The sequence below is a fragment of the Equus caballus genome, chromosome 10 (genome assembly GCF_041296265.1).
Source record: "Equus caballus isolate H_3958 breed thoroughbred chromosome 10, TB-T2T, whole genome shotgun sequence".
In the NCBI taxonomy this organism is placed as follows: domain Eukaryota; kingdom Metazoa; phylum Chordata; class Mammalia; order Perissodactyla; family Equidae; genus Equus; species Equus caballus.
In genome coordinates, this window is record NC_091693.1 from 13,062,703 (window position 1) to 13,076,050 (window position 13,348).

The 13,348-nt window shown below is 39.2% G+C and overlaps 1 pseudogene; it reads left to right on the forward strand.

The window, feature by feature from the left end:
* Nucleotides 1-13,348, forward strand: part of LOC111775398 (cell adhesion molecule CEACAM1 pseudogene) — a 67,363-nt pseudogene that overhangs the window by 19,907 nt on the left and 34,108 nt on the right.

A 13,348-nucleotide genomic window follows, 5' to 3' on the forward strand; every position in this document is an offset into this window, starting at 1 on the left:
TGGGGGTGATCTAGAGATCAAAGGGGAAGGTATAGCCCTCCCCTACAGATTGTCACTGGAACAAAGACACTGTAACTTTTGCAGGGGTCAGGGCCATCGTCTCAGTCGCTGTTACAGAACTCACTGTAGTATCTGAGAGCTGGTTGAGATCTCTGAGGAAGGAGTATGGCCCCAAGCCCCAGGCTTACTCTCAGTCAGTCATCTCCTCTGTTTCTCCACACGCCCAGTAGCACAGCCCTTGTCAACACTCATTTGTTTTTAATATATATATATAATAGCCATCCTAGTGGGTGTGAGGTGGTATCTCATTGTGGTTTTGATTTATATTTTCCTAATGATTAGTGATGCTGAACATATTTTCATGTGCTTATTGGCCATCTGCATATCTTCTTTTGAAACGTCTGTTCAAGCTCTTTGTCTATTTTTTGATTGCTTTTGTTGTTGTTGTTGAGTTGTAGTTCTCTATATATTCTGGATGTTAATCCCTTATCAGATATATGATTCATAAATATTTCATCCCACTACATGAGCTGTTTTTTTACTTTGTTGATAGTGTTCTTTGATACACAAAAGATTTTAATTTTGCTGAAGTTCAATTTATCTATTTTTTTCTGTTGACTATGCCTTTGCTTTCACATCCAAGAAATCATTGCCAAATCCAAAGTCATAAGGCGTTCACCCAATGTTTTCTCCTAAGACTTTTTATAGTTTTAGCTCTCACGTTTATGTTTTTGATCCATTTTGAGTTAATCTTTTGTATGTGGAGTTAAGTGAGGGTTCAATTTCATTCTTTTGAATGGATATCTAGTTTTCCCAGCACCATTTGCTGAAAAGACTGTCTTTTCCCCATTGAATGGTCTTGGCACCCCTGTCAAAAACCATTAGATGATATATGTGAGGGTTTATTTCTGGCTCTGTATTCTATTCCATTGGTCTTTATGTCTGTCTTTATGCTAGTACCACACTATTTTGATTACCATACCTTTGTAGTAAATTTTGAAATCAGGAAGCATGAGTCCTCCAGGTTTGTTCTTTTTCAAGATTATTTTGGACATTTGAGTCCCTTGAAATTCCACATGAACTTTAGGATGGACTTTTCTATTTCTGCAAAAAAAAAAAAATGTCATTGGGACTTTGATAGGGATTGTGTTTACTCTGTCAATAACTTTGGGTATTATCATCATCTTAACAATATTAAGTCTTCTAATCCATGAACACAGAATGTCTTTCCATTTATTTATCTTTTTTTCCTTTCAGCAATATTTTGTAGCTTTTCAGTATATACGTCTTTCACCTCCTTGTTAACTCCTAAGTACTTTATTCTTTTTGGTGTTATTGTAAATGGAATTCTCTCTTAATTTCCTATTCAGATTGTTCGTTATTAGTCTATACAAACACAACCGATTGTTGTATGTTGATTTTGTATCCTGCAACTTTACTGAATTCATTTCTTAGTTCTAACAGTTTTTATAGAATCTTTATGGTTTTATATACATATGTTTATGCCATCTGCAAAGAGACGTAATTGTATTTTCTTTTCAATTTGGAAGCACTGTTTCTTTTTTTGTTTTTTTTTTTAAGATTTTATTTTTTTCCTTTTTCTCCCCAAAGCCCCCCGGTACATAGTTGTATATTCTTCGTTGTGGGTCCTTCTAGTTGTGGCATGTGGGATGCTGCCTCAGCGTGGTTTGATGAGCAGTGCCATGCCCGCGCCCAGGATCGAACCAACGAAACACTGGGCCACCTGCAGCGGAGCACGCGAACTTAACCACTCGGCCACGGGGCCAGCCTCTAGAAGCATTGTTTCTTTTTCCGGCCTAATTGTTCTGGATTTCTGGACTATGTTGAATAGGGGTGGTCAAAACAGCATCCTCTTCTTTCTCCTGATCTTAGATGAAAAGCTTTCAGTGTTTCACCACATATGTTAGCTGAGGGCCTTTCATATAAGGCCATGATTATGTTGCAGTTGTTTTCTTCTATTCCTGACTGCCAGTATTTTGTTAAATCGGTAACCAGTTCTCTAGAGATTTCACTTACCGTGACAGTCATTCCGAAGACCTGGAGGTAGAAGTCCTCTTCAAAGTGAGAAATCCTTTAGTTTGAAACTCTTCAATACCTAAGGTTATGAAGACTAAGTGGAGCCATCTTTATTTAACAAGAAGTAAATGTCTTCTCTGCTATATAAAATTCCCTTGGCCCCAGAGACGGGCAGAGTTGGCAAGCCTGCCTTCCTCAAGATACATGGAAGTGTATTTACAGAATAGGATCTGATATTTTTAAAGTCAAAGAAAGTTCTAGAAAAAATTCAATGAAAGTTCATGAGAGAAAATCTGCACTTGATGATGAGGATGCTGGACACATGACCTGAGAAGATGTTCCTAGTGCTGATACCATGGAGATGTCCAGGGTAACTGCTCAAGCTAATCCCAGGTGATCTGGGGGTTATAGAGGAAGTGCAGCCCTCTCTTTACAGATTGTCACCTGAATAAAGAATTGCAACCTTGTTCACAGAATCACAGCCGTACTCTGGGTTACCTTTACTGAGTTCACTGGGGCTCTGTGAGTGGCTGAGATGTCTGAGGAAGGACTGTGGCCCCAGACCCCAGGCCCATTCTCAGTCAGTCACCTCCACTGTTTCTCCACACACCCAGCTGCACAGTAACAGAAAATAAGGACACCATGGTCCTGACCAGCCTCATAAATGATACCGGGATCCATCCAATGATTCTTCAATAACTAGAGTCTGTGGTTCACAGAGAGGATGAAGCTGTCCCAAGACAATAGCACCTTCACCACAGACTCCGTCAGGAGGGAGGATGCCAAGGATTATCAGTGTGAGGCCTCCAACGTGGTCAGTCCCCACAAAAGCAACCTCCTCAGGCTGGATGTGAAATGTAAGTGATCACTTGCCCCCATCCTATATCTTCCTGGGAAGATGACTCTATCAATATTGTACAAAATGGATAGAAGTCACAGGGGGGAGAATATCAATCAAGAGCCCATTTACAGTAAACAAAATGGCAAAGTGGTTAAGAGCTCAGTCTCTGAATCAAATATATTAGGTTTCTTATCCTGGTTCTGGCATTTACTTGTGATCTTGCACAAGATTGTTTTTTTTTTTTTCTGTACTGATTTTAATGTGGTAAAATATACATAAGATTTACCATTTTTAAGTGTACAGTTCTGTGGCATTAAGTACATTCATATTGTTGTGCAATCATTACCACTATCCATCCAGAACTTTTTCATCTTATCATACTAAAACTCTGTACCCATTAAAGAATAACTTCTTACTTGCCCACCCCAATCTCTGGCAACCACCATTCTACTCTTTTTCTCTATAAATTTGATTATTCTAGATACTTTGAATAAGCTGAATCAAATGATATTTGTCCTTTTGAGTCTGACTTATTTCACTTAGCATATAATGTCTTCAGTGTTCCATCCATGGTGTATCATATATCAGAATTTCATTCCTTTTTAAGGCTGCATTATATTCCCAGTATATATATATGACATTTTATTTATCAGTCATCAGTCCATGAACTTGCGTGTTATTTCCATCTTTTGACTATTGTGAATAATGCTGCTATGACTATGGGTGTACAAATATCTGTTCAAATGTTTGCTTTCAATTCTTTTGCTTATAAACCCAGAAATGGAATTGCCTGATCAAATGACAATTCTTTGTTAAATTTTTTTATGAATTGCCATACTATTTTCCAAAGTGGCTGCACCATTTAACATTCCCACCAGCAAAGCGTAAAAGTTCCAATTTTTCCACATCCTTGTCCATGCTTATTGTTTTCTGTTTGTTTGTTTTTTTATAATAGCAATCCTAATGGGTGTGAAGTGGAATCTCATTGTGGTTTTGATTTGCATTTACCTTAAGGTTAGTGATACTGAGCATCTTTTCACGTGGTTATTAACCATTTGTATATCTTTGGAGAAATGTCTATTCAGTTCCTCTGCCCATTTTTAAATTGGGCTTTTTTGTTGTTGTTTTGTTGATGTGTAATAGTTCTTTATATAGTCTGAATATCAATCCCTTATCAGCTATATGATTTGCAAATTATTTCTCCCATTCTATGGGTCATCTTTTCACTTTGTTGGTAGTGTCCCTTGCAGCACAAAAGTTTTTAATTTTTAAGTCCAATTTATCTATTTTGTCTTTGTTGTCTGTGCTTTTGGCTTCCTAATCAAGAAATCATTGCCAAGCCGAATGTCATGAAGCTTTCACTCTATGTTTTCTTCTAAGAGCTTTATGGTTTTAGCTCTCACATTTACGCCTTTGATACATTGTGAGTTGATTTTTTATTTACTGTTAGGTGAGCATTCACCTTCATTCTTTTGCATGGATATACTGTTTACTCAATACCATTTGTTGAAAAAGACTGTCCTTTCCCCATTGAATGGTCTTCATAGCCTTGTCAAAAATCATGTGACCATATATGTGAGGGTTTATTTCTAGGCTGTCTATTACATTGGTCTTTATGCTAGTATCACACACTTTTGATTACTGAGGCTTTGCAGGAAATTTTGAAATCAGGAAGTGTGAGTCCTCCAGTTTGTTCTTTTTCCAGATTGTTTTGACTATTCGGGGCCTCCTGAAATTCCATATAGATTTTAGGATGGATTTGTTATTTCTGCAAAAAAAGGTCATTGGGGTTTTGCTATGGATTGCAGTGAATGTGTAGATCATTTGGGGTCATATTGTCATCTTAACAATATTAAGTCTTCCAATTCATGAACACAGAATGCTTTTCCATTTATTTATGTTTTCTTTAGTTGCTTTCAGTAGTGTTTTGTAGTTTTTTTCAGTGTATAAGCTTTCATCTCCTTAAATTAACTCGTAGATATTTTATTCTTTTTGATGCTATTGTAAATAAACTTTTCTTAATTTCTGTCGTGAATTGTTCACTGTTCGTGTAGAGAAACACAACTGACCTTTACGTATTGATTTAGTCTCCTGCAGCTTTGCTGAATTTCTTTATTAGTTCTAACAGTTTTTTGTGAGATCTTTAGGGTTTTCTACATATACGATCATATTATCTGCAAACAGAGATGATTTTACTTCTTCTTTTCCAATTTGGATGCCTTTTATTTCTCTTTCTTGGCTAATTGTTGGCTAGGATTTTCAATACTATTTTAAATAGCAAAAGCAGGCATCCTTGTCTTATTCCTGATATTAGAAGAAAATCTTAAGGTCTTTCATCATTGAGTATGTTAGCTGTGTGTTTTTGACACATGGCTTGTATCATGTTGAGGTAGTTTCCTTCTATTCCTAGCTTGAATGATTTTATCATGAAAGAATGTTGAATTTTGTCAAATGCTTTTTCTGATTTAATCTCCTTACTAATTATAGGTCTATTCATATTTTCTATTTCTTTATGATTCCATCTTGGTAGGTTTTGTGTTTCTAAAAATTGCCAATTTATCTAAGTTATCCAACTTGTTGGCATACAATTATTCATGGCACTCTTAAAATTCTTACTATTTCTGTAGAATTCGTAACAATGTTTCCACTTTCATTCCTGATTTTAGTGATTTGAATCTTCTCTTTGTTTCTTAGTCAATCTAGTTAAAGCTTTGTCAATTTTGTTAATCTTTTTTGAAAAATCAACTTTTGATTTTGTTTTTCCATGGTCTACTTTATTTATCTCCAATGTAATCTTTATTATTTCCTTCCTTATGCTAGCTTTGGGCTTAGCTTGTTCTTCTTTTCTAGTTCCTTAAGTTGTAAAATTAGGTTGTTTATTTGGAATCTTTCTTCTTTTTTAATGTAAGCAATTACAGTTAGAAATTTCTTGCACAAGATTCTTAACTTCATTGAGCATCAGCCAATCAACTGAAAATCACAATAAGAGTACACTTGGCCCTCGACAGGCACAGGGTCTGCATCCATGTGGTCAACCAGCGTGGACTGAAAGCCCTACTATAATTGCATCTAAGATAAATACATGCAGACTCTTTTTTTCTTGTTATTATTCCCTAAACAATATAGTATAAGAACTATTTACATAACATTTACATTGTATTGGGTATTATAAGTAATCTAGAGATGATTTAAAGTAAACAGAAGGATATGCAAATATTATGCCATTTTATATAAGGGACTTGAGTATCTGTGGATTTGGGTATCCACAGGGGTCCTGGAACCAATCCCCCATGGATACTGAGCAATGACTGTACCTGCTTCATGGAATTGTTGTAAAATTTTAATGTAATATCCAATTAAAACTTTAGGAAAATGCCACACAAAAGGAAATGTTCTATAAGTGATAGCTGCTATTAATTACTACTATTATCATTAGCCTCTATGAAATCAAGCAGTCATAAATTTAAGGACTACCTCATTCTACATCCACCATTTACTAGAAATATGACTTTGGGTAAGTTCTTTCACCACCGTAAGCCTCAATTTTTTCATCTGTAAAATGGAAATAATGTCTATCTGACAGGGTTATTATATGAATAAAATGAGATATATGAAAAGTATATAGCACAGAGCCTGGCACATGGTAAAAGCTTTATAACAATCGCTAACATTAGCATTAATCATCAGTCTTGAGTTGAGTTATGAGGGAAACAGAAATAGAAAAGAAGAAACAGATGCAAAATGTGATATATATTTGGGGGAGGGGAGGTATAACACAAAAAAAAACCCACTGGGACATGGTTACTGATTAAATATAGGAGAGAAGAAAAGGAGTTGACTGCAAATTTTCAAGTGTGGTATGTTAGATTTCATCCTGAGACGCAGTCAAGACGGGATTAGACACACAATATATTTATTGGGGAAAATGCCTGTGAAGGAAAGTGGAGTGGAAGGAGCTTGGGAGATTCCTCAGACCATGACGCAGATCTGACCTTATGAAGGAGAAAGAGAAGGAAGGAAGCTTTAGCTTGCAATTCAGTTCTAAGAGAGTGTCTACAAGGCTGACAGGGAGTCCTTGAGCGAAAGTCACCCATCAGAGGAAAGTTGTTTCTCCCAGAACTGGGATGGCTTTCATATCCCTGCTGGGAGCTTGTGGAAAGCACGGTCTCTGTGCAGTGAATGGTGGTGGAGAGTATGATGGCATTTCTTAGTGTTTCACTTTCTCCAAGGCTAACCGCCATGCTTGTGAGAGGGAAGGAGACTTCAACTCTGTCTCTGGGCCTGCATCTCCTCCTCCTACTTCCTAAACCCCTGCTTCTCAGCACTAATTCCTGAAGGTCTCATCTTCCCTAGTCTTCAGGCTTCCTATACCCCAATGTCTATTGGACATGGTTATTCCTATCCTCCTCTGGTTTAGAGGGGGCAGATCCAACTATGTTCCTCTGTCCCTTAGTCAGGGAAGCCAAGGTCCAAGAAGGAAAACAAATGAGGAAAGGAAAGGAGGGGCAGGAAAAAGCAAGTTGTGTGCTCTCTCAGTCATAGGAGGAGGAGGGATGGATAAGATGGGAAGAGAACCTAAGAAAAAACAGAAACAATGGCTTCTTAGGCAATAAATAAAGTTAGAAAGAAAATACCATCTACCTAGAAAAGGGGAAAGGTGTCAGGATAGAAGGAGGCTCAGAAGCAGTTGATAAAGAATGGACCTAAATGTGCACACCCAGCAAACAGGAAAGGAGTAAACACCAGAAAGAATTAAGGGTAGACTGAGGAAGGAGGCCCTGAGAGGAAAGACAGTACCAATCATGTTGGAAATGAACATTGAGGAGCCCCGAGGAATTATCTGCTGACAGTGTCCTTCCTCATTCAAGGAGCAAAGATCCCATGCTTGGGAATAGCAGTCACAGTGTCTGATATTTATACAGGGTATGTGACCAGTGCAATCTCACAGAACACAAACCATCAGCCTCCAAACACAGTAAGTAAAGCCACAGTTACCTAGTGAGAGCTGGTGGGTTCCACCACATACCCTGTCCTAGCAGGGAATCTTGGATTCCCAAACCACTCCCTACCTCCTGAATTTTCAGAGGGGATCTCCATTTTCAACCTCAAGTTAATATATGTCCTCACACCCTTCCTAGCCACAGAAGATTCCACTGAGACACAGCCCCAGGTGAGATGCTCATTCTGCCTAGGTCAGGCAGGACTGAGTAAGATGGACATGTTTCTAGGAGCCATTTTGTCATCCTTCCTCCTTCACCCTTGTACCTCTTTATGGATGAGGGCAGTCTCCTTTGGTGAGACTTTCCCTGTCGTATGGTGCTCTGGGTGCTATGGGCCTCAATGTCCCTCCTTGCCGCTGAAGCTTGCTGCTGAGAAACACATCAGTTAAAAACTCAAGGCCTTATGACATGGCAAAAGTCTTCAGAAGCGGGTGGAGGTCTCCTCTGGCTCTACCCCTGTCCCTCCTCTGGTACTAATGCCCTGGGTTTGGACCACACACTCTGAGGGAAGCCAATTCTTAAGTGATCATGGGCCACTCTCCACCCTACCCTCCCATCACCTACCACCTCCTTCAGCTAGAAATCACAATGGCTTAGGAACACCATCATTCTAAGGCCATAAGTCAGCTTTGCATTTCCATGGGTTGGCAACTCTTCTTTTGCTTCCCCAGGTCAAGGCCACACTGACAACAATCATAACAAGGTAAGCACAGTCAGTCTCACTGGATCACATGCTCATGGAAATATCTCTATGAAGAATAGGTTATTCTCGAAGACACCAATGTGAGACCAGGTTTGAGTCAAACTTCCTCAATATAGCAGCAAAGAAGTATGGGTAATGACTCCCATGAGTCTCCCTCATTGCAAGCATGTGGACTTTGGAATTATCCCCACTCTGTGTTTGAATCCTGGCTGAGACCCTTCACAGTTCTGTGACCTTGGACAAGTAGCTTAACTTTTCTGATCCTCAGCTGTGTCATCTGTAAAGTGGATATGCTGTCTGATTCAAAGAAAAGCTGAAGGAATTCAATAAGATACAAATGTACAGCACCCAGCACAGTTCCCAACACAAGGAAGGGCTCAGTCATTCTCTCTCCTCTACCATCAGTCTGACTCTGCTCGTACTGTCAAAGGATAATTTCCATTCTAGTGGGTCTGAGGTCTTAGTTCCTTTATAATAATTTTACCAAATTGTTCTCATCTTATCCTTTCAATAGCACACACATATATAATGAAAAGTGCTTAAATCATAAGTATATTTTAAGAATGTATGAATTTTCACAAGTTGAACGTACCGATGTAAGGAGCACCGAAATCAAGAAACAAAACATGTCATCCCCCAACAAAAACCCCTCCAGCTACTTCCCTTCGAAGAGTAACCACTATCCTGACTTCCAGTGCACTAGATTAGTTTTGCCTGTTTATGCTATTTCATAAATGACAGACACAGCATATCCATATATGTGTCTGGCTTCTTTCATTCACACTTGTTTTGTGAGATTCATCCATATTGTTGTATGCATTTGTAGTGTGTTCATTCTCATTATTGCATCATCATATTCCATTGTACTAACATCATAATCTCTCTCTTCCAATGATCATTGGATGTTAGCAAGCAGAGACAATGGGTGATAAAAGCTCTTCTCCAAAGCTAAAAGTTTCAAAGTGGTGATAGCAGGTGGTACTGAATCACACTGGACCAGGTGAGGGCCTGACCTATGACACTGATTTAACTGACCGATGCTCAAGTCTTTCAGATGGATGAAGCTGCATTTTCTTCCCTGAACTTCAATGTCCTGGAATCAAAGAAACCAACTTCAGCCTCCTCAGCTCCATCAGCCATAGAAACAGTTTCTTCAGAAGTAAAAAAGAAGTAACGCAACCTGCCCTGTTTGCTGCACTGCTGACTTACTCCAAGCTTGTCATCCCCATCACTGGAAGGATCCCTTTACCTTTAGGGAAGAGAGGAAGAAGCCTCCCCCCGACCCCTTAACTTCAAAGTGAGGCACCTCCAGCCTGCCAGGTCATAGCCCCTCCCTTCAGTGTCAATAAATGAAAAGCTACATCCAGGAGTCTGTAGGTAACCCAACCTTCCCAGTCTTTGAATATTTGGCAAAGCAGACTTTGGGAGAGAGTTGCCAGAACCTCCCATCTCTCCCCTTCTCCTGACCTAGACTTGTTTTAAACTTATCTATTAAATGCACACTCACCTTCCTGCTCCAGTCATGTCCTACAGGAGACTATGATGAATTTGCCGTAAGCTTTAGAGATACTTCCTTATCCACTGAAATGCACGTGCCAGAAAAGAACAGAGAAAAAGTACAAGCTTATACTGCATCACTTCTTCAATTGGTTTAATGAAAAGCGTGTCTAAAGTAACTACAATAAATAATTCACTGATATCACAAATGTTTACTGAGAATCTATTATGTGACAGGTACTTTTATAGGCCCCAGGAATTCAAAAATGAGACACAGAGGCCATGCCTAGAAGACACTTACAGTACATTCACCAGGCATTCTCAGGAAAGCATTATAAGTGCTACAAGAGGGGTGAACGCTGGGAACTGCAGGATCATAATCTGGGGTTGGTGTGTCATCATAGGATTACAGAAGAGGTAATGGTTGAACCGAGGCCTGAGGGATAACTAAAACTGACAGGAAAATAAAGAGGTATGACAGGGGTGTTCTACGCAGACAGACTAAGTACAAATTCCCAGATGCTATGGAGAGCAGAGGAGGTCTTGTGAATTTGTTAACACAACACAAATTTGGGAGCCATGCTGAAGAGACCAAAGTGCACCCTGGGGGCAATAAGGAACAATTAAAGGACTTTAATAATGGAAAAAGATATGATCAGAATATTGTTTTCTAAGACCACTCTATATGCACTGTGGAGCATGAATTAGATAGGGCATGAAATTATACTGGAGGGAAAGAGGGGAGTCAGAGAGAAGACCCTTGCAGTGACCTAGAGAAGGAAATGATGGTGGGGAATCTCAGCTGAATTCTTTAAAGCCCCAAGCAGTCAATTCAGTTCAAGAGTGTCTGTCATCTTAGTGATGACCAGACACAAATATCTTTTAAAGGTTCTGCAGGAAATTTTGACAAGAGCCTTTGCACCACCCACAATCCCTCTGGGGACCACGCAGCTACGACAAGAATAGGACAGAACATGCTGTGTGCTGGGGACCTTTATTTTTCCACCTCGCTTAATGCTCACAGTGACCCTTTGACATTGCAACTATTATCCCTATTTTGCAAATGAGAAATCAAAACTCCAAGAAGTCAATTAACTTGCCCTTTTTCCAAGGACAAGGGAAAAAATGGAACCAGGATTCAGACTCACATAGTTCTGAATCTAAAGCTTATGTTTTCACTCTACACCATCCTACCTGCTACAATTCAAAGAATGGAAAGATGGCTGCTTCTAACAGAAATATTCATAAAAGGCTTCAGGGAAGAGACAGGATGTGAAATGGGCCTTAGAATGAAGAATAATTCGGAGGCTGAGCAAAAAGGCAGGGGTATTATAGAAACAAGGAAAAGAATTAGAGTCAATTCACACATGAGAAAGTAAAATCCAGGTTCAGGTCTTATTATGTAGATCAAGGGAGCAGATTGGGGCCATGCTACAGGGTATTTCAATGGCAGCCTAAGGAAAATGAACTTCATCCTATAGATAGGAGTCACTAGAATGCTTTGAGAAGGTTAGCAACAGGGCAAAACAGCATTTTCAGGAAGATTACTCTGACAGTATTAGGCAAGATGACTTAAGAAAGTGGTTCTCAACTGTGGCAACTCATTAATTCCCTGGAAGTTTCTTTCTCTTCTTTGCTTTTCTTTTTATAACTTTTCATTTTAACATAATTTCAGACATTCAGAAATGTTCCAAAAATAGTCAAACTCGCATATACCCTTCACTCAACTCCTGTAAATATTAATGCTACAGACAACATCAGTACAATTGTCAAAATCAATAAATTATCATTGATAGAATACAATGAAGTAATCTACAGATCTTATTCAAATTTTATCGACCTTGCCTCTAATAGTCTTTGAACTAGGATCAAATTTAGGATCGCACTATACATTTAGTGGTTTTGTCTCCTCAGTATCTTTAATCAGGATCAGTTCATAATTCTTTTACCTTCATGACAATATTTTTAAAGAGTATCGGCCAGTTACTTTTTAGAATGAGCCTCAGTTTGGGCTTATCTAATATTTCCTCATGATTAAACTTAGGTTATGCCCTTTTGCCAAGAATACCACAGAAGGGATGCTGTGCCTTCTCAGTCCATCATATCAGGCCCATGATATCCATATCTCTCCTTACTGGTGATGTTACCTTTGAACATGTAGCTAAGGTTTCTCCACTGTAAAATGACTATTTTATGTGGAAGCTTTTCTAAACTACCAATGCCTGGGCCACACCATAGGCCAATCAAATCAGACACTCTGGGGATGAGGCACAGGCACTAGTAGGTTTTAAATATGATGCACATGATTATAACCAGCATCTAGGGTTGGAAAGCACCAGCTTAGACAATGAAAATTAGAATCCCAGAAATTAGCAAGGAAGTCATTCCTTGGCCCTCTCTTTTTAAAAGAACAGCCAGTTCCAGGCACAGATAAATATATCTGGACTTTAACATGGACCCATGGTAGGGAAAAGGAAAGGCCAAAATCCCCTGATTGAGACAGTGATGGGTGAGTAAACTGCTGTCCAATAAGAGGAGAAGGCAAGATATCCAGTGAAGTGTCCAGCCCTCCTGGTCTATTTTCTCTCCAGACCTCACAGAAACATTTGCTGCAGTGAAAGTACACATCATATAATTTTACTGTCATAAGCCTGACATGAGTCCCAATTGCCACTGAGGGAGGGAATTATGGATCAGGCGATATAAATATACCACCACACAAGCAAACACAAACATTTTCAGGGATGGGTGAATGAATATTTCACAGAATCTGGGTCAGAAGTACGGGACCTCCCTTAAACAACCTTGCCCTCCCCATTTGGTCTTTTGTTCTTAATCTCTTCTGAAGTAAGAAAGTAAGGACCCTGTTGTAAACTTCATGAATTAGGAAAGTGTACACATCTCTCACCAGGCTGTTGAAGCAATGATACTGTGCTCAACTTCCTTAGGGTTATTACCTTGGAGTTTCCATAAAGAGATTTCATCAACACCTCCCTGAGAGGGTCCATCTGATAACACACAAAGAGAAACACCAATGTAACCAAAATCTGGAGGCAAGAAAGACCCTGATGAGAAGAAGCCCTAATATATTCACGAACCACCAGGATCTGGTGCCACTGGTGCAGTAAGAGTCGCTGCTAGTCAATAAGTCACAAAAGAGAAGGCAGCCTAAACATTCAGGGAGTACTAACAAAGAAGTAACTCAATTATCCCTTAATTATTATATAGCCAGTTATCCCTCAAGCCTCTCTAAGGGATCTCACTGAGGGA